The sequence below is a fragment of the Hemitrygon akajei genome, chromosome 9 (assembly GCF_048418815.1).
Source record: "Hemitrygon akajei chromosome 9, sHemAka1.3, whole genome shotgun sequence".
NCBI classification, from domain to species: Eukaryota; Metazoa; Chordata; class Chondrichthyes; order Myliobatiformes; family Dasyatidae; genus Hemitrygon; species Hemitrygon akajei.
Window position 1 is genome coordinate 113,901,265 of NC_133132.1, and position 20,881 is coordinate 113,922,145.

General features: G+C 39.8%; 2 long non-coding RNA genes across 2 annotated transcripts in view; both read right to left on the minus strand.

The window, feature by feature from the left end:
- LOC140733455 (uncharacterized) overlaps positions 1 to 20,881 on the minus strand; it is a 271,387-nt gene that overhangs the window by 81,903 nt on the left and 168,603 nt on the right. The gene's annotated exons all lie outside the window — the stretch shown is intronic.
- LOC140732815 (uncharacterized) lies at positions 933 to 12,721 on the minus strand. The gene is made up of 3 exons (XR_012100148.1): positions 12,690 to 12,721; positions 10,253 to 10,340; positions 933 to 1,142 (listed from the first exon to the last, which is right to left on the minus strand). It is a non-coding gene; the product is annotated as an uncharacterized lncRNA (long non-coding RNA).

Sequence of the window (20,881 nt, forward strand, 5' to 3'; positions counted from 1 at the left end):
ATAATGGACGGTTCCTACTTTTCCCACACCTAACACACTCATGGATAAGGATGTCACACAGTCTGTTCTAGAACTTCTAATGTCTCAGTGTTTCACCAGCATCTGGAGCCTCCAGCAAAAGCAGCCCAGACCAAACATATGTAGTAAGATGACCACTTAGAATTTCAAACTTCTCTCCATCATTTAAAGACTAAAACATCATACTCACAAAACAAATTCTCAAAACTTCTCAAAGACCTTGAAGAACCATTACCAGTTGAACATGGCTATTCAAATACTTCAAATCTCTTTCAGCTTATGTTTCTTTTTGTTTGATATAAAATCAAAACAAGCTCATTCTTCTCCATACAAAACCATTTTACTCTGCAGTATGAAATGCTGAAAACCCCATTGAGTAGATTATACCTAACGACCAGCTGCTTGTTGACCAAGTATCCAATGTGGGAATAACTACAGAGAGAAAGAATACAAACTTCATTCGGTTTCTACATAAAATGGAATCTGACTGCAGTAACCTTGTCGAGAAAGTCATGCTCAATATGTGTCTTGTGTGGCTTTTTTTTAAAAAAATCTCTGAATGCCTCAGTTTTATCACCAAGGTTTACCCAATTTCCCCACTGTAGATTAATGACTGGAATCGATGACACCTGAAATTGAATTGAAGTTATTATTTACATCCTTCATATACACAAGGACGTGCAATTTATAGCAATTTATAATAAATAGTATGTATAAAGAGTATATAATATAGAAATACAATTGTGTCAACATGAGTTAAGCAGTCTGACAGCCTGGTGGAAGAAGCGGTCCCGGAGCCTGTTGGTCCTGGCTTTTATGCTGCAGCACCATTACCCGGTACAGTACGTGGTAAGGAAGAGCAGCAAAACTGAAGCACCAAAGATTGTCAAGCTGAATTTATTTCTGAAGGCAAGATCCAAATAATTTTAAAGTGTCTCATGAAAGCCAGGAGGATACTGTATTACCAAATCTAGTAAGATGCATCATTCGTGTTGTATTACTAAGTCCAGCAACAATGCTACTGGTGAATCAGAGGAAAAATTGTTTCAAGAATTTGGACAGAGGAATAGATGAAAATGCATGGTCCAGAGCCAAAAACCTCTTCTCATCAGTTCAGGGCAGATCTGCAAGGGAAAAAAAATTGCACAGAGTTTTGTAGATTTTCAATTAAAACTCAGTGGAGGATTCTTGAATTTAGAAACAAAAGGGTCAGTCATTCAGAAATTGGAATTCATTCCTCCTTTCACATAGATCCTGATGGACCCATACTTCAACAACTTTACCAACTTGATTTTCTAATACATATCAAAGTAGCAAAATCTTCAATGGTAGATTGGTAAATTATTTTACTGTCACAGGTACTGAGGTAGAATGAAAAGGTTGTCTTGCATAACATCCATACAGATAATTTCAACAGTGTGATGAAGTATACAAGATAAAACAATAACAGTATGCAGAATAAAGTGATACAATTACAGAGAGCGTGCACTGCAGGTAGATATAAAGGTGCAAAGCCAAGTTATAGTGAGGTTGAGAGTCTATCATAGTAGAGTACCATTCAATAGTCTTATAACAGAATAGAAACTGTCCTTGCACCCTTGTGGTATGTGCTTTCAGGCTTTTGTATCTTATGCTTGATGGGAGGGGCAAGAAGAGAGAATATCCTGGGTGGGCAGGGACTTTGATGAGGCAGTGAGAAGAGCAGACATAGAGGGGAGGCTGGTATCTGTAATGTGCTGAGGTGTGGCCACAACATTCTGCAGTTTCCTACTGTCACAGGCAAAATATTTGCTATACTGTGTTGCATCCAGAGAGTATGCTTTCTATGGAGCATTGGTAACAAATACTGAGGCTCAAATTTGTTTTGCTTCCTGAGGAAGTAGATGGACTAGTGAGCTTTCTTGATAGCATCTATGTGAATGAACCAGGACAGGATATTGGTGGCATTCACTATTAGGAATTCGACACCCTCAACCTTCTTGAACTCAGTGCCATTGAAGTAAACAGAAACATTTGCACTGCCCCCTTTCTGATATCAATGATCAGCTCTTCTGTTAACAGAGGTAAAGTTTGTTATCATGACATCATGCAAGTAAGCTATCTACTTTGTGTACACTAACTCAATATTTAATATCTGGCCACCTACTGAATCATCTGCAGACATTTAGATGAATATAGAGAAGAATTATGAGTGTATAGGGAGTAGAGTAGGGGGATTGAGGAAACAGGTTTGTAGGCCTCAAGTTTCGAGATTAATTGTGGCAGAGATATTGCTGCCTATTCTTACTGATTGCGATCTGTTGGTCAGAAATCCAAGGATTATGTTGCAGAGCACAGGTGCTTCAATGGGATTTTTCAAGGGGTGGACACCAAAATTTCACTATTCCAACCTGGTTTACCCTGAAAGACCTGGTCTCCTCCACAAGAGTGTGATGGTATTGGTTTTGCTGACCATGAAGTTCTAAACTTAAATGAAAACCTTAAGCCCTATTTGATACAGATAGGTATGGGTACCCTCACCAAGGTTATACTGTAGCTACTTACTCTTCAAAGACTAGTTTACTTCCCTGGTCATACTCCATGGTGGTTCTAGCTGCCAAAACACACTATGAGAGCTGAGGGATACCCTCCTTACCAAGGAGGAAATCCTTCCAGCTAACCAAGTAGTTTAAACACAGTTTATTTATTTTCAGTGATATACATTTAAATCCAGAAAAAATTCTTAAAACACATCTAAAACTCAGAATTTTTACCTTAAAAGATTTTCAATATACAAACGATTTCTAAAACAAAAGGGATTTCCAAATCATGGGTACATGTTCTATAAGCTAAAAAGACATACCAATGAGATGCTGACAACTGAATCGTCCTTCACAGAAATCAAAGGCAGAGGAAAGGATTCCAGTTACTCTAGCTTTCTGACATTCTTCTAGCTGCATCTTAAACATCCTTAATAAGCCTGACAAATCTCTACACTTATACTGTTTTGCTACCATGAGTAACTTCACATGTATATGATATTTTTAGACACGTCTTATTCAGTTTAAAAGCTTCTGGAGACAGAGTTCTCAGGTTGCCACAATTAATGTGAAGCTGACTTTCTGAGCCTTCCAATTATTAACAGATCAGCTATTTGAAGTGCTAAGTAATAGTATCTGCAAGTCTCCTTGAACTAAATAACTTAGCTATGTTGCCTGGTCTGAAACAAATTCAATTAAATATCCCTATTGTCTTACACTATAGCCCTTGAGAGGTCAATCCAGGTCCTGTGGGCCAGCATCCTGTGTTCTATTGACAGTATGTTTGTTTGCAAAGCTGTCCTTTTAACCTCAGACTGATTATTGCTTGCAATTTACACTAAGAACTGAAGAGGTCCCATACGACTAGAAGCTGAACAAAGAATATTGATTGGAAGTTTCTTACTCAAAACCACCTTTTGATCTCTAGAAGTTTCAGCTGAGCTTCACAAAGAAAGGCCTCCCAGCCCTGCACAGTGAATTTCTATCACACTCCACTATACTACTTTGACTGTCCTGTTATGCATAATCTTTATCACAAATTACTATAAATTTCACATTGCACTTTTAGATGGAGATGTAAGAAGGTGTATGGTGTATTGGCCTTCATCAATCATGGAGTTGAATTTAGGAGCAGAGGTAATATTGCTGCAATATAGGACCCTGGTCAGACCCCACGGAGTACTGTGCTCAGTTCTGGTCGCCTCACTACAGGAAGGATGTGGAAGCCATAGAAAGGGTGCAGCGGAGATTTACAAGGATGTTGCCTGATTTGGAGAGCATAATTTATGAGAATAGGTTGAGTGAACTCAGCCTTTTTTCTTTGGAGCGAAGGAGGATGAGAGGTGACCTGATAGAGGTGTACAAGATGAGAGGCATTGATTGTGTGGATAGTCAGAGGCTTTTTCCCCCAGGGCTGAAATGGTTGCCACAAGAGGACACAGGTTTGAGGTGCTGTGGAGTGGATACAGAGGAGATGTCAGGATGAGCTATTTTACTCAGAGTGAGTGGTGAGTACGTGGAACGGGCTGCCGGCAACGGTGGTGGAGGCGGATACGATAAGATCTTTTAAGAGACTTTTGGATAGATACATGGAGCATAGAAAAATAGAGGGCTATGGGTAAGCCTAGTAATTTCTAAGGTAGGGACATGTTCGGCACAACTTTGTGGACCGAAGGGCCTGTATTGTGCTGTGGGTTTTCTAGGTTTCTATGTAATGTAAAGATTTTTTACTCCTCATATACATGGACGTAAATAAAGTCAATTCAATTCCCTTGCATATTGAAGTCCCCCATTACAATTATGCAATGACCCTGATTACATTCCTTTTCTAGATATATTTACAATCACAACCCCACATCGTGGCTACTATTTGTAGGCCTATATATAATTCCCATATGTTTTTTTTTTACCCTTGTAGTTTCTTAATTCCACCCACATAGATTCAACATTCTTCTACTCTTTCTAAAGATATAATTCCATCTCTTACCAACAGAACCACACCACCAGCTATGCCTTCCTGCCTATCCCTTCAATACAAAGTATATCCTTTGATGTTAAGCTCCCCACTATGGCCTTCTTTAATCCATGACTCAATGATGCTGATAACATCATACCGACCAATCTCTAGTTGCGCCACAAACTTGTACACCTTATTCCAAATACTACATGGATATAAATACAGCACCTGCAGTCCTGTATTCTTCACCCTTTTGAATTTTCCCTCTGTGGTGCAACTTAACTCTTTGCTCTGTCTGCATTTGTACCCAATCATTGGCTTGACCTTCCTTACATTCATGTTACACATTATATCTTCTACTTGTAAATCTGCTAGCTCATCCATAGCTCTGTCAGACTGGTTCCCATCCCCCTGCCATATTAGTTTAAACCACTCTCAACCACTCCAGTAAACCTACCCACAAGAATATTGGTTCCCCTCAGATTCAAGTACAACCCGTCCCTTTTGTACAAGTCACATCTGCCCCAAAAGAGTTCCCAATGATCCAGAAATCTGAATCCCTGCCCCCACTCCAATTCTTCAGCCATGCATTTATCTGCCACCTCATTCTATTCCTATCCTCACTATTGTGTGCCAGACACAGCAATCCCAAGTTTACTACCCTTGAGGTCCTGCTTCTCAGCTTCCTTCCTAACTCCCTGTATTCCGTTTTCAGGACCACCTCCCTTTTTCTACCAACGTCATTGGTACAAATATGCACCACAGATCCATGCCAAGGGATTCCTCTGTTAGAGTCCTTTCAAAATCTAGGCTGGAATCTTGCAGTTCTGTTAAGGTGTAACTGAACATTCTTTGCCTTCATATGTATGTGTTTACTTCATCTGAAATACGGTCAGAGTGAATGGTTAAGTGGTTGGGAAAAATTAATTTTCCAAGGCAAGTATTAAGGGATCTAATGTATTAGTTCACATGTAACCAAAGGATAAGGGCCATTTGGTGATATTTAAATTAGAATCATCATTGCTTACTGATCTTCTTGATCTAAAATTCTCAGAATCATGAAGTTTAGGGAAAGAAAACAGTTTCTAGAGAAAATGTAACAATGTCTGCTTAAAAACAAATGCAGCACTGAAGACAATACTGAAAAATATTATAAGCACAAATATCAAAAGTATAGCAAGAACAATATTTCTTCCTGAAGGTTGAGGCTTTCTTACTCTAAAAACAATGCATTTTGGAAGTATTTTCTCTTGGCTATACTTTATGCCTATGAGATCATCTTCAAGTGAACAGGAAAATTTAAGTTTCTTTTTAGATCTAACTCCTGTTTATGCCAAGAAGCTGAATAAGGAAAAATGCCTGGATATTTATCTTACTCAAAAACATCCCTTTGATCGCTAGAAGTTTCAGCTGTTATGTTAGAAGGCTGAGCTTAGTTAAAAAGAAAGGTCTCCTGGCCCTGGACATTGAATATCCATCACAAGTGAAAATGGCTTTCTTTACCTTTGCTGTTAACTAAGAAGAGAAAATCTGCAGATGCTGGAAATCCAAGACACACACAAAATGCTGGAAATCCAAGACACACACAAAATGCTGGAGGAACACAGCAGGCCAGGTGGCATCTATGGAAAAGGGTACAGTCAACAATTCGGGCTAAGACCCTTCACTCATTTATTTCCTATTATCAAGTAAATAAAGATTAGACAATATAACCTGCTCATCAATTTACATTTTGTGTCCCTATATTAGTGAAGAAATGACAGTTGGAGATGCATTGACCAGCAATGGTAAGCATATGAGGCCAAACTTTCGGCACCTTTGTAGTATGTGTATCTGCATGAGCTTATATTATGCGCTTGACTGGCCAGGAGAGTTATGATACTCAAAATCTGCAACAATATTTTAAAAACTTAAATAGAAGGCAGAGTTCATTTTTTTTTTCCATAGCTGCTCCCACATTCAATAAGATCATGGCTGATCCTTAAGCTTAGAGTTGCTTCTGCATTCATCCCGTATCTTCTGAATCCCACAATACCCCAAAAACTACTGACTCTGTCTTGAATAAGAGTAATAGTTAGTCTGCAAATGACACTTAATGACCCAAAATATAAATAGTTTAGGTATTCTGCCTTGCAAAATAAACCATTGCATCCTTGAATGTGTTATATTTACACTGAATTTTACTGCTTCATGAAAACTTTTCAAATTGGTAATGAGGATAGTAATTTTTCTTTAGGATTGTCAAAGGAGAACATGGTAAATCCTAAGAGAATCTGCAGAATCAAAATTGATTTTTCTCATTGTCCTGATGAAGGGTTTCAACTCAACATTGACAATTAGCTTCCTCCCACGAATGTTGCTTGACCTTCTGTGTTCCTCCAGCAGATCAATCTTTCACAATGAAAACATTTTTCCACAATGTCTTGTTGTGACCACACATATCCAACCTTACTGTTCAGGGTTTCTGTTGGTACCTGTTAGAGTGCAGGTCATATTGAATCATAGTGGCAAGGCAACAAAGACTACGGCTCTAAGCCTCACATAAGTAAACCCATGCACTAAGTTCAGCTGTGTAACTTTTGAATGGCAATGAACAACATGGCTGAACACAGCTTTCTTTAAATGAGGTAATGAACATGTACAATAAAGCTTAAGAGAAAGTAATATCATGGGCAGCTGTGATAATGTGAAATGTGAGTGGATAACTACAATAATGCTGGGAGAGATTGGGCCCAAAGAAAAACAAAAAAACAGCAACAGTGCATACTGACCCTAATACCTCTGGTGCCATGCAAGTAAAACAAAATCACCTTTGTTAAAGGTATGCAGAAACTGAAATATCACTTTTAGAAATGGTTGAAAATGAAGGTTGAGACAAGGATCCAGAAGCAGAAGAGAAAACTTCTGAGTATACTGTTATATAAATTACTTGTCCTTGCACTGTAGATTTGGTATCATTTTTAGATCAAGCCTTACACAAAAATCTTATGTGTGGATTTATAGATAAATGAATTCATTTAAGTGGTTACAAATCACAAAGTTGTAAAATTGTTTGATCAATGGAAATAGCATCTGAGAATGCTGGAGAATTTCAACTACTAATGCAGAACCCATCACTGTTGAACAAGAAATGTTATCATTAAAATTCATTGCTGTTTACCAGCACCATGGTTTAGAAAAGTCAAGTGTATCATTTGCTAAAAGGATACAGCCTGCAAGTATAGGGCTACTGTAAGCAACAAAAGTAGTATCAGTGGCATCTTAAAATTACAACAGAAATGAAGACTTCATACTTTGGAATTCAGTCATCGATGGACGGAGACACAAGATCGCTTTGACAAAGCTGTCATAGAAGTTTACTCATAGATGTTCGAGTAATGGAGTCAATCAACTCAGTGCACAGTTAACTATTTGTTAATGAGTTAGCTGCAAAACCTAGTGATTTCAACCAAACACTACAAAGTTCAAAGCTCAAAGCTCAAATAAATTTATTATCAAAGTACATCGATGTCAGCATATACTACCCTGAGATTTATTTTCTTGTGGGCATTCACAGTAAATACAAAAGAAACAACAACAACAGAATCAATGAAAATGCACTCAACAAATATAGACAAACAACCAATATGCAAAAGACAACAAACTGCAAATACAAAAAGGAAAAAACTTAATAGTAATAATAATAAATATCAAGAACATGAGGTGTAGAGTCCTTAACAGTGAGTCCATAGGCTGTGGAATCAGTTCATTGTTAGGGACAGTATTGTTCACCCCTCTGGTTCAAGAGAGAAATCACAGGTCATCAGGGGCCGTTGAAGTTTGTGATGTCTCCATGCTTTGAGAAGTTATTTACCCCTGACAAGATACTTAGTTAAGATATTACAGATATTTAGGCAAATGGAGCATACAGTTCAACACAATGAAAACAAACAGAGCTGCAATTGTAGTAAAATACAAAATGCATCAACTTCAAAGAAAAAGGACAGACAACTCAGCCTACACTGAAAGAACATATTCAACAAAGACAGCTCAAAATGGTATCAAAATATTTTTGGAAAGGTATGACAATATTTTCTAACACTTTTACTGTAGGATAAGACCACAAGACACGGGAGCAGAATTAGGCCATTCAGTCAATCAAGTCTGCTCCACAATTCCTTCAGGGCCGATTCTCCCCAAAGCCCAACTAATCTATTAACCTGCACTTTAAGTATACCCAGTGACTTGGCAACCACAATCATCTGTGACATTGAATTCCACAGATTCATCGCTCTCTGGTTGAAGAAGTTCCTCTTCAACTCGGTTTTAAAGGGATGTTCTTCTATTCTGAGGCTGTGTACTCTGGTCCCAGACTCTTCTACAACAGAAAACATCCACAAATGCCCACTCTATCTAGGTCTTTCTCTATTTGATAGCTTTCAATGAGATCCCTCCCCATTCCTCTAAACTCCAATGAGTACAGGTCCAGAGCTCCTCATGTGTTAATCTTTTCATTCCCATGAACCTTTTCTGGACACTCCCCAATGACAACACATCCTTTCTTAGATAAGGGGCCAAAAACTGTTCACGATGCTCCAAGTGCAGTTTGTAAACTATCTTATAAAGCCTTGGCATGACATCCTCGCTTTGATATTCTAGTCCTCTTGAAATGAATGGTAACACTGCATGTGCCTTCCTTACCACTGACTCAACCTGCAAACTAACTTCTGGGGAATCCTGCGCAAGAACTCCCAAAGTCCCTTTCTACTTTTGATTTCTGAATTTGCTCTCAGTTTAGAAAATAGTCTACACCTTTATTCCTTTTACCAAAGTACATGACTATGTACTTCCCTACACTGTATGCCATCTGACACTCTGCCCATTCTTCAAGGCCTACTCAGTCTAAGTCCTTCTGCAGAATCCCTGTTTCCTCAACACTCTGTGCCCTTCCAACTGTATTTGTATTTTCTGAAAACTTGGCCATAAAGCCAGCAATTCTGACATCCAAATCATTGACATACAACGTAAAAAGAAACAGTTGCAACACAGGCCCCTGCGGAACATCACTAGTCACCAGCAGCCAACCAGAAAAGACTCGTTTAATTCCCGCTCTTTGCCTCCTGCCAGTCAGCCGATCTTCTATCCATGCTAGTATTTTTTCTGTAATACCAAAGGTTCTTATCTTGTTTAGCAGCCTCATGTGCATCGCCTTGTCAAAGGCATACTGAAATTCAAGTAAATAACCTCCACTTACTCTCCTTTGTCTATCCTGCCTGTATTTCCTCAAAGACTTCAAACAGAATTGTCAGACAAGATTTTCCCCTTAAGAAAACCATGCTGCCTTTGGCCTGTTTTATCATGTACTGTACCTCCAAATACCTCAAAACCTAATCCTTAATAATGGACACCAACATCTTACCAGCCACTGAGGTCAGGCTAACTGGCCTATAATTTTCTACTTTTTTTTTGGCCTCCCTTCCTTCTTAAAGAGTTTGTTACAATTGCAATTTTTCTGTCCTCCAGAAACATTCCAGAACCTAGTGATGCTTGGCAAATCACTACTAATGCCTCCATAATCTCTTCAGCTACATCATTCAAAAACCTGGAGTGTAGTCCATTATGGTTCAGCTGACTTCACTACATCCAACTTTCAACCTCCCAAGCACCTTCTTGGTAATGGTAACTACACTCAATGCTATCCCCTGACAAATGTGAATTTCTGGTATATTCTGGTGTCTTCCACAGTGAAGATTGATGCAAAATACTTAAGTTCGCTCACCGTTTCTTTGTCCACCATTTCTGTTTCTTCAGCATCATTTTCCAGTGTTCTGATTTCCATCGTCATTGCTTTTTTACTCTTCCTATATCTGAAAACATTTTGGTATCCTCTTTTATATTATTGGCTTGCTTTCCTTCATGTTTCATTTTTACCTCTCCAATTTTTTGTTTGCCTTCTATTGTTTATCAAAAGCTTCTCAAACCTCCAGCTTCCCAATTTTTGTTATATTGTACATCCTCTCCTTTGCTTTCCTGCAATCTTTGACATCCCACGTCAGGCGCAGTTGGCTCATTCTCAGTTTCAAATACTTCTTTGGAATGGATCTATCCAGTGTCTTTTGAATTGCTCCCAGAAACTCCAGCCTTTGATGTTCTACCATTAGTCCTGCTAGTGTACTTTTCTAATCAACTTTGGCCAGCTCTTGTGCCTCTGTAATTCCCTTACTCCACTGTAATACAAATAGATCTAACTTTAGCTTCTCCCTCTCAAACTGCAGGATGAATTCCATCATATTATGATCACTCAGTCCCAAATGTTCCCTTACTTTAAGCTCCATTTTCAAATATCCCAAATCATTACACAAAACCCAATCCAGAACTGTCTTTTTCCCTGGTGGACTCAGTTACAGGCAGCTCTTAAAAAAAAAACAACAACATTTTGTAGGCATTCTACAAATTTCTTCTCTTGGAATTCCTGCTCTAAGCACCAAACTGATTTTCCCAATCTACCTCCAAATTGAAATACACCATGACCATTGTAACATTGCCCTTTTTACATACCTTTTCTATCCCCTGGTGTAGTTTGCACCCCATGTCCTGGCTACTATTCAGAGGCCTATATATAACTCCCATCAGGATCTTTTTACTCTTGCAATTTTTTTTTAACATAACCAACAAGGATTCTAACTCTTCCAATCCTAAGTCAGCTCTTTCTAAATATTTGATTTTGTTAGTTACTAACAGAGCCACCCCAACCCCTCTGCCTACCTGCCTGTCCTTCTATACAATGTTAAGCTCCCAACTGTGATCTTCTTTCAGCCATGACTCAATGAATCCCACATCAATCATGCCAATCTCCAACTGTGCTACAAGATCATCTACCTTATTCCATAAATAACATGCATTCAAATATAACACCTTTAGTCCTATATTTATCAGCCATATTACCAGAAGTTAAATTCTTATACCTTTCTAAACATTATTTGTCTTTTTATTTACTCTGGAGGCTTTTGTAATCTCTCCTACGCTCTCAATCTTTTTTACTTTATCCTCACTTTTCCAAATGGTTAAACTATCAAACCTATTATTTAGTTTAAAGACACACTTCAACCCATTTCCCGAGTGCAAATTTGCTCTATCAACTGCCTATATTTCCTCACAGTTTCAGTACACATTGTATCTACTGTACTTGTAAACCAACTGCACCATCCTCTGTCCTATCACTCCTGTTCCCATTCCACTGCCAAATTCACTCAAATCTTCCCCAACAGCTCTAGCAACCTGCCCACAAGAATATTGGTAGCCCTCAAGTTCAGGCACAACTCATACTTTTTGTATAGGTCATACCTTCCCCTAAAGAGATCCCAATTATCCAGAAATCTGAAACACTGCTTCCTATACCAATTCTTCAGGCATGCATTTATTTGACAAATCTTTCTAATTTTATCTTCACTAGCATATGGCACAGGCAGACATCTAGAGGTTACCACCCTTGAGGTCCTTTACATTTTTTAGCTTTCTACCTAGCTCACTGTAATCTCTCCTCAGTACCTCATTTCATCCTTTTTCATTGGTACCAATGTGTACCATGAGTTCCGGCAGTTCACCCTCCCCCTTTAGAATATGATGGACCCAATCCAAGAGGTCCCTAACCCTAGACCTGGAAGGCAACATACCATCAACATGTCTCTTTCATGGCCATAGAATCCCCTGCCTGCTGCTCTAACTATTGCATCCCCTGTCACCACGGCACCAATCTTCACTACACCACTCACTTTTCCTTCTGACCCACAGAGCCAGAATCTGTATCAGTGACCTGACTGCTGTGGCTTTCCCCTGGTAGGTTGATCCCCCCAAAAGTATCCAAAGTGGTATATTTATTATTGATAAGAATGGCCCCAGCCATACTCTGTACTGTCTGCCTGTCCCTCTCCTGACCATCTGCCTCCCTTCTGAACTTTGCTGTGAACTCCTTCCCGTAGTTTCTATCTATCACCTCCTCATTCTCCTGTATGAGGTGAAGGTCATCTAGCTGCATCTCTAATTCCCTAACATTATTTGTAAAGAGCTGTGGCTGGATGCATCTCATGCTGATGTAGTTATCAGGTAGACTGGAGGTCTCCCAGAGTTCACACATCTCACACAAAGAACGTACCACTGACCGTGGGTCCATTCAAACTGCACTAACTATGCACTAGTAAGCAAAGAAAAAAACTTACCTGAGCCTTTTGGCCAAAGCCCAAAACTAACCACTCTAACACTAATCCACTCACATGATGGCCATTTAAATCTAATTTATTTTTATTGGCCTTTTCCAATTGCCTTATAAATCACAATGATTGAAGCCAGCTGTATAGTCCGAAAGGCCCCCAAGCTCTTTTGAAATATTGTGCCGCCTCATCAAAACAAACAACTGCTCATGATGATTGAAGCTTGCTGAAAAGTCCTAAAATCCAAGTATAACAGAACATATTTTGTAGTATATGCAATGTCCAGAATAGTCCTGTATACCTATAAATTCCAGTTGGGAAGCAACTCAATAGGCTAGAACAAACTTGTATACCTGTGAAAATTGACTAGAGTGAGATTGCTATGCTAATAAGTTAGCTTAAGGCAGAAAAAAGTGTGACTGTCCTGATACTACTAAGTTACAGTATGTATCCCACTAGGGACAAAAACACTTTCGCCCATTACTATACAACCATCAAACATGCCAACTGAGCAATCCCTCCTCCACACTATGGGAAATCAGACGAGCAGGCTGTGGCTCCTACTCCCTGAATTCAACAGAGGCTGTAGCAGGAGAATATAGAACAGTAAGTTGTAGAGCACAGGTCTGAAGAAACAGATGACATTCTACTTGACTACAATAAATCAGAGACTGGTCCATGTTCGAAAACCCAGTGGCCAGCCCAGATGAGTATGTCACTACCATCACAAACTTTATTAGCAACTGTGTTGAGCACTGTGAAGGCAAAGGGACAATCCAGGTCTTTCCAAACTGGAAACCATGGATAACCAGGAGGTCCATTCTCTCCTGAAGTCTAGGTGAGCTGTATTCAAATCAGGTAATTGCTGTCAGAGATACTAAGAGACAGAACTGGTCTAAAATTGAGTCTCACTCCAGCTGCCAGCTGTACCAAGAGAGCAGTCACTCTCTGGTGCACCTGAATCTATAGACACCATCGCGTACATAAGATCATTTTTCTGGACAGTGAACCTGTAGAAAGCATTGGGTTCAGGTGGTGTCCCTCACCATTATCTTATGTGTGTACATAATAAAGAACTTCATTTCCCAGTGTGCAATGCAAGTGGTTCACCTGGAACTGGATGTGACACGTGCTCTTGCCCAGCTAGAGGTCCCAAGTAAAATGTGGTTGAGTTGAAGCCATTCTGTAAATCCATAAATAAGACAGTACTAGCATTTTTCCATTCAAGTTTGTCTTTACTAAAGACATGTCAGCATGAGGTCTAAATGTCAGAAGTCAGCATGAGGTCTAAATACGAAGCGTAACTGAATACCATGAGCCACTAAGAAAGAGACACTAAGTTCCAACAGAGTAAAGCTGCCAGCAAGATAGCACGCTGTCTCAAAGTTCACCAAGAAATTGAGGTGAGAGCCTAAAAATCCCCACAATGGGTAACATGAGTCTCCCCGACAGCTATGCAATTTGCTGATAATTGGAAACACTTCAAACAGCAATTCAATATAGATTTAGTGGTAGCAGAGCTAGTGGGGCAGAGGAAGAATTGAAAGTGTCCATCTTTCCACATGACATTGGCAAAGGTGTTTTGGATATCTACAACAGCTTTCAAATTGATGAGACAGCCTTGACATTGGACACTCTAATGATAAAATTTGATGAATATTTTTTCCCAAGTAAAAATGTCACTTTGGAGAAATATAATTTGTTTTCCTGTGAACAGAAACAAGCTGTTAGCTTTAACAAATACTTAGTTGAGGTTCTCACACTGTGCAAGTCCTGTGAGTTTGGAGATTTGAGAAACACACTGGTTAGAGACAAAATAGTCCATGGAATCCCAGAAAACACTGGCTCCATGAAAAAGATGTAATGTTGGAAAAGGCTGCGAGTTTGTGCAGGACAGTGGAGACTACATGAGCACAAGCTGAAGAGTGGCACAGGGCAGAATCAACAGTGCATGCTGTGAAAGCAGAGGGGAACAGCACAAAGCATTTCCCAAAACAACAGCAAAGCAAAGAGGTAGAATCAAAGAGCAAATGTGGAGGTAGGCACATCTGTGGAATTTGTTGCCATGAACGGCTGTGGAGGCCAGAGGTGGTCAGGTAAGGAGGTAAGATTAGAGAGGGAAATGAGAATTGGGAATGGTTAAGGAGAGGAGGGATGGTGCAATATCTGGAAGTTTGAGAAATCAATGTTCATGGCATCAGGTTGGAGGCTACCCAGATGGAATATAAAGCGCCACTCCTCCAACATGAATTGTAGCAGTAGAGGAGGCCATAGACTGACATGTTGGAATGGGAACGGGAAGTAGAATTAAAATGGGTGGCCACCAGGAGATAACTAAAATGGGCTTTTTTCTCCAGTCCTAACATAGTGTTGGCATGATTAAGGGTCTTGGCCCAAAACATTGACTATTTACTCCTATCCAAGGAAGATAGGGAGACAATGTAATCCCCAAGGTCAGAGCAACAGCACCAGTTCAACACAAACCAACAGGAATAGTTGCTATATATGACTCAGTCAACAGAAAGAGATCTACAATTTGAGACCAAATCAGTCGGAACTCATGCAAAGGCTCACTGATCACATGGATGTTAGTCAGGGCTCCATTATGAGGCACATGGAGAGATTATTGTCACACAGGAAGAACAAGAACACATACTTTTCACAATGTATGTCAATGATTTGGACTTTGGGATTAATGGATTTGTGCCTAAATTAGCTGATGATATGAAGATAGATGGGGGAGCAGGTAGTTTTGAGGAAACAGAGAGCCTGCAGAGAGACTTAAATAGTTTAAGGGAATGGGCAAAGAAATGGCAAATGAAATACAATGTTGGAAAGTGTATGGTCATGCACTTTGGTGGAAGAAATAAACGGGTAGACTATTATTTAGATGTGGAAAGAATTCAAAATGTAGAGATGCAAAGAGACTTGGGTGTCCTTGTGCAGGATACCCTAAGGGTGTCGTGGTTTTTCGTGCTTTTCAAATTACCAGGAGATGCAGAAAATTCTTCAAGAAGGGTTAAACTTTAATTTGCAAATCAAAGCTGAGACAGTCATTGAGCTGGTCGCTGACTGCCTCCCGATTCTCGGACCCAGCCGCTTTTTAAAGCAAACCTGGTTTAGCTGCATTAACATATCCAAGCGGTGCATATCACAGTACATCCGTTACTATTGTTTTTACCTATTGACTTATTCATGTTCTAGTCTTGACTACATAGCTTTAATTACACAGCAGACAAGTTCAAAGCAAAATATCTCTTAGCTACTTTTTATTAACACATATTGTCTCCTACATAGCTGTAGTTACACAGCCGACAAGTTTAGCACATAGCCAACTTCAAAGCTGGCGACCTCTCCCTAGACACACCATTGTCTCTAGTATTCCACATAGTTTTCAGCATTAAGTTTTATCTAGTATTCCACATAGTTTGTCAGCATTAAGTTTTATACTCCATAATATTTTATACTCCAATAAGGGTTAACCTCCATGTTGAGCTGGTAGTGAAGAAGGCAAACATAATGTTGGCATTCATTTCTAGAGGTATAGAATATAAGAGCAGGGATGTGATATTGAGGCTCTATAAGGCACTTGTAAGACCACACTTGGAGTATTGTGTGCAGTTTTGGGCTCCTTATTTTGGAAAGGTTATTGGAGAGAGTTCAGAGAAGATTCACGAGAATGATTCCAGGAATGAAAGGGTTACTGTATGAAGAACATCTGGCATCTCTTGGGCTGTATTCCCTGGAGTTGAGGAGAATGAGGGGATATCAACCATGGGGATGAATAAAGTATCTATCTATCTATCTATCTATCTCATAGAAACATTCTGAATGCTAAAAGGCCTGAGCAGATTAGATATGGCAAAGTTATTTCCCATAGTAGGGGAGTCTAGGACAAGAGGGAATGACTTCAGGATTGAAGGACATCCATTCAGAACAGAGACGTGGAGAAATTATTTTAGTCATAGGGTGATAAATCAATGGAATTTGTTGCCACAAATGCTGTGGAGGCCAAGTCATTGGGTGTATTTAAGGCAGAGATAGTTTTTTGATTAGCCAGGGAATCAAAGGGTATGGGGAGAAGGCAGGGGAGTGGGAAGGACTGGAAAAATTAGATCAGCCCTTGATTGAATGGTGGAGCAGACTTGATGGGCTGAATGGCCCACTTCTGCTCCTAAATCTTATGGTCTTATGTCTAGATATCCTGAATAAAATGTGGTCAAGCTGAAGCCATTCTGTAAATCCATTAATAAAATCATTCTGGTGTTTTTGCCCATGCAAGATTGTCTTTGTTAAAGAACAAACAATACAGCCATGTTTTGGAGTTCCTGTACAGATCAGAGGGCAGGTATTGCAGACATTTTTAATCTCTCCCTACTTAACACTTGCTGTGGTTCTGTCCTGCTTTAAGAAGTGTACTATCATCTCAATGCACAAGAAAAGGTTTAAAAGCTCAGGTGCTTTCAGGACTTTTTGGCGGGCTGTCATCTGCACAAGAGGTAGTCCGTTGTTCAATGACATTTAAAAAGAGGTCAGATACTTTCAGGACTTTTTGGTGGGCTGCAATCATAAAAATCTCTTAAGCATTCAGTGAGGGCCAAAAAAAGAAGCGAGGTGTAAGTCGAGCAGCCTCTATGAGAGCGGCCGTTATGTGAGTGAACAGTGTTACAGTGGCTCAGCAGTCTTAGGCAAGAACAGACTTGGGAAAGCAGAGGCAGAGTTCCTAAGTAAATTTGAAGTACGTTTCTTCCTGTTAGTACCAAGCTAGTGCACTGAGAACGGGTCTAGAGATAGTGGTATGTTCCTTGTGAGAGCGGTGAGAACTTCGGGACTCTTTCTGTCTCCCTGATAGCTGTGTCTGCACCAAGTGTACCAAGCTGCAGCTCCTTTGAGTCCGTGTTAAAGAAATGGAGCTTCAGCTTGATGACCTTCGGCTCATACCAGAAAATGAAGAAGTGATAGACAGGAGCTACAGGGAGGCAGTCACACGTAAATTGTAGGAGGCAGGTACCTGGGTGACTGCCAGGAGAGGGAAATAGAACAGGCAGAGTACCCTCGTAACTATTCCCCTCAATAATAAGTGTACTGCTTTAGATACTGTTGGGGATGTTCCCCTACCAGGGGCAAGCTGCAGCAACATGATCTCTGCGCTGAGTCTGTCTCTGTGGCTCAGAAGGGAAGTTGTGATAGGGGATTCCATAGTACAAGGAGCAAACAGCAGATTCTGTGTATATGAACAGGCATCTGGATGGAATGCTGCCTCCCAATGCCAGGGTAAGGGAAGGGATATCTCACATTGGATCTATAACATTCTAAAGGGGAAGGGTGAACAGCCGGAACTCATGGTACTTTTTGATGCATACGGCATAGGTAGGAAAAGGGAGGAGGGCCTGATGAGAGAATACAGGGGGTTAGGTAGAAAACTGAATAGTAAGACCTCTAGGGTAGTAACTTCGAATTGCTGGCTGTGCCACATGTCAGTGAGGGTAAGAATTGATAATATGGCAGATGAACATGTGGCTGGAGAATTGGTGCAGGGGGCAGGGTTTTTTGGATTTCTAGATCATTGGGATCTCTTCTGGGAAAGGTATGACCTGTACAAAAATGACATGTTACACCTGAACCTGAAGATGACCAATAACCTTGCAGGCAGGTTTGCTGGATGACATGATGGGGAGGGTTTAAACTAGTTTGGCAGGGGGATGGGAACCAAAGTGATAGGGCTGCGAATGGGGTAGTAGTTCTACAACCAGGTGCAGTGTGTAGTGAGACTGTGAGGAAGGATAAGCAGAAGGTAGGGCAAAATTGCAGTAAGTGGGATGAATTAAATTGTAACAGGGGGCCAAAATCAAAAAGGGAGTAGAATACAGTGTTATGGTGTTATATTTGAATGCAGGCATTAAAAGGAATAAGGCAGATGATCTGGTAGTGCAGTTAAAGATTGGCAGGTATGATGTTGTAAGCATCAGAGTCATGGCTGAAAGAAGATTATAGTTGGGAGGTTTAACATCCAAGGATATTAATTGTACTGAAAGGATAGGCAGGTTGGCAGAAAGGCTGGAGTGGCTCTTTTGGTAAAAAATGAAATCAAAACCTTAGGAAACGGTGACATAACATTGGATCAGAAGATGTAAAATCCTTGTGGGTAAGTTTAAGAAATTGCAAGGGTAAAATGACCCTGTTGGGAGATATACAGTACATAGGCCTCCGAACTGTAGCCATGCTATGGTCTACAAATAACAATGGCAGGTAGAAAAGGAATGTAAAAAGGGAAATGTTGCAACAGTCATGGAAGAGTTCTATATGAAGGTAGATTGGGAAAATCTGGTTGGTGCAGAATCCCAAGAGAGGGAATTTGCAGAATGCCTACAAGATGATGGCAGAACAGCAATAACTAGAGTTTCTGGAAGGTGCAGGATAGATACATCCTAAAGTTGAAGTATTCTGAAGAGAGAATGAAGCAACCATGGCTGACAAAGGAAGTCAAAGACAGCATAAAAGGAAAACAGAAGGCATACAATATAGTAAAAATTACTGGGAAGCTTTTAAAAACCAACAGAAGGTATAGAGGAGTGAGGCACACTGTACCAGCTAGTTGAATGGTGTCGTAGCAACAACCTTGCACTCAGTGTCGGTAAGACCAAAGACCTGATTGTGGACTTCAGAAAGGGTAAGAACACATACCAGTCCCCACAGAGTGATCTATGTGGAAAGAGTGAGCAATTTCGAGTTCTTGGGTGCCAATATCTCTGAGGATCTAACCTGGACCCCAAATATCAATGCAGCTACAAAGAAGGCATAACAGTGGCTATAATTCATTAGGAGTTTGAGGTGATTTGGTATGGCACCTAAAACACATTTAAATTTCTACAGTTGTATCATGGAGAGCATTCTAACTGGCTACATCACAATTTGCTGTTGAGAGAGGGGCTATTGCACAGGATCGAAATAATTTGCGGGGAGTTGTAATCTTAGTCAGCTTCATTATGTGCACTAACCTCTGCAGTATCCAGCACATCTTCAAGTATCAATATCTCAAAAAAGTGGTATCCATCACTAAGGACCCCCATCACCCGAGTCACGCCTTGTTTTCATTGCTACCGTCAGGAAGGAGGTACCGAACTTTGAATGCACAGTAATGATTCAGTAACAGCTTCTTCCCCTCTGCCATCCGACATCTGAATGGACACTGAACCCATGAACACTACCTCATGAATTTTTTGTCTCCATTTTTAAACTACTTATTTAACTATTTGATATATACAGTGTGTGTGTGTGTGTATTTTTTTAAGGTAATTTATGTTGTTTTTCTTATTAGTATGTATTGTACTGCTACCTCAAAGTCATCAAATTTCATGACATATGCTGGTGATATTAAACTGATTCTGATCCCCTTCACTAATTGTAGGCAATTAGCAACAATCTTCAAACCTGGGGAGACTACCACTTATTGCAAAAGTAAGACCTTGTTTTCTTTTCAAATTTTTATATTTTCCCTCACCTTAGGCAAAATCTTTACTCCACAGGTCATCTAAGTCTCTCAATAGAGCACTTTGTAGATGTTTGTAGAAAGGCATTTCAGTGGAAATTCAGTTTAGTGAAAAACTTTGCTTCCTTTAACTCTGTAGACACACCTTCTGGTGAGTATCAAATACTGTTTGTTGTTAACAGCTTGATATATTGATTTAGGTATTAATTTATTATTGTCACATGTACTAAGAAACAGTAAAACGCTTGTCTTGCTCTTCACACCCTTCATACAGATCAAATCATTAAACAGTACATTGCGCTCGTAAAACAATAACAATGCAGAATGAAGAGTAAAAGCTCTGAAAAAGTGATAAAGTGCAAGATCATAATGAGATAGATGGTGAGGCCAAAAATTCATTTTATCAAAGTTCAAAGTAAATATATTATCAAAGTACATAGCTTGAAGTTCAGTCCACTGCCATCTGTAAGGAGTTTGTACGTTCTCCCTGTAACCATGTGGGTTTCACTTGGGAGCTTTGGTTTCCTCCCACAGTCCAAAGATGTACCAGTTACCAATTTAATTGGTCATTGTAAATTGTCCTGTAATCAGCCTTAGAGGTAGATTGGTGGGTGGCGTGGCTCATGGAGTCAAAAGGGCCAGTTCCATACAATATCTCGAAATATATAAATATATAATAGGTATGTATCAACATATACCACTCTGAGATTCA